Genomic DNA, 2018 nt, shown 5'->3' with positions numbered 1-2018 from the left:
CTATGTGACCAATTACGGACGGTACTATATGCCATCTTCAGTACACAAAATCTTACTTCACGGAGAAAATATCATAACGCATTTTGCAGTACTTCCTATCGGTCAACTTTCAGAAGATGCGCAAGAATCCTGCAATAAGGATTATAAAAAATTTCGCCTTCATCATGCCAGAAAATGTTCTTGATCAGTTACAAATGAGGATGTATTTCATACTCTTCTGTACACTTCCGATCCGTACATCACCAGCATTAGAAAACCCTATAAAAAAAATGTGCAAGAACTTGATGAAGATATTCTGCAGCTTTTGAAAGTCAACGAACTGATTTCAGGAACTAAAAGTCCTTATGTAGTTGTGGTATAGTACCTTTAACATACCAATACATTATTTCATAAAAACAACTATTTAAAAATTGTTGTTTAAAAACTGTTTTAAATATTTCTATAATTAGTAGGTAAGCATTTTATGTACTTTTCATCGTTTCTAATAATTTTAAGGTATTTTCATACATTTATAAAGTACTATGTTAAAGTGTAAGTTAACAAACTGCCAATTTTGAAGTTTTTGATTTTTATTTATTTATTTTTAATATTGTATTACAAAAAATTCCTACAAATTCTAATTTCATTAGAAGCGTCATATACTACTTTACATTTGTGCAAATTTTCAAATCTCTATTTTTAGTAACAAAAAAGTTATCGATTTTTGGTCCGAAACACACCTTTATTTTCCACTGTGCACCGTGTAGAAAGGATAACTGTCATTTGAACACGTCTTTTCGCAATGCAGCGTTTTAGACAAAATTTAAGTCATGATGAATTTGCTGCACTTGTTTCTTTTTCCAATGAAGAATTAACAAATCACCAACTTGGTAGAAGATTTGGAGTGTCTCATACAACAGTCGGTAGGGTTCTACAAAGGTTTGTAGAGATCCAACGATCACGCTAGACGACTTGGCCAAGGGAGACCACGAGCTAACTATGCCGAGGGGGACCAATTTTTAATGCTTCAAACGCTGAGAAAACAGTTCACAACTGCACGAAATCTCCAAATGCAACTTGCTGAGGTTCATGGAACTGCTGAGAGCCAAGATACCATAAGAAGAAGACTTCGTGTTTTAAATTTACGATCTCGGCCAGTAGCTACTGGTCTTAGATTGTCTGTAAACCACCAAAGAAACAAACTAGCTTTTGTAAGGAGGCATATGAATTGAGAATACATGAATCTCCCACTCTATCCAGAGAGAAACAACCCCAAACTATCACAGAGCAATGTTTTGCTGTTGGAACCAGACATTGAGTTAGCATTTTTTCTTCGGCAGATCTTCTGGCGTAAACTCTTCGCTTATTTCCGAAAATTTCAAATTTTGACTCATCGGTCTAGAGTACTTGTTTCCATTCATCCATCATCCAATTTTTGTGGAACTGTACCAAATGGAATCTCTTCTGTCGATTACCTTTTCGTAGATATGGCTTTCGGATAGCAACACGACCATGCAAATTAGCTTTTTGTAATCTTCGTTTGATTGTACTGACAGAAACTTTTTTTTCTCGACCACAGTTGAAAATAGCTGTTATTTGTGGAGCAGTTAACATTCGGTTACATTTATTGATAACTTTTATACGAGTTGTATAGCAAACTGTTGATTTACTGAGATTTTATTTTTCAAAGTGCTGTAACTTGGTAAACGTGTAGAGCAAGATTTCTCAACTTTGCCAGCCAAGTTATGTATTTTTAATAGAGGGTTACACGATAGTGTTTAGTGTCAAACTGTTACTGCTTTAGGTCTTGCTGTTTTTAAGCCTTTATTATTCAAATTTGTTCTAAAAATACATAATAATGTATTTTAATAACATATTGCATAATGTTGTTACTTATGTTTTGTTATATATGAATGTTATTTTACTTAAGTTATATTATATACATATTATATTAACTTATGGTGTGTGTTGTTGCTCTGATGTTTTTTTGTTATCTTTTGAGTTAATAGACATTTGGCTTAACTTCATATTGGTGTCTA

The sequence above is a fragment of the Hydra viridissima genome, unplaced genomic scaffold (assembly GCF_058129835.1).
Source record: "Hydra viridissima isolate aposymbiotic clone 2 unplaced genomic scaffold, HvirCarnegie_v1 scaffold_15, whole genome shotgun sequence".
In the NCBI taxonomy this organism is placed as follows: Eukaryota; Metazoa; Cnidaria; class Hydrozoa; order Anthoathecata; family Hydridae; genus Hydra; species Hydra viridissima.
This window is presented reverse-complemented; position numbering follows the sequence as displayed.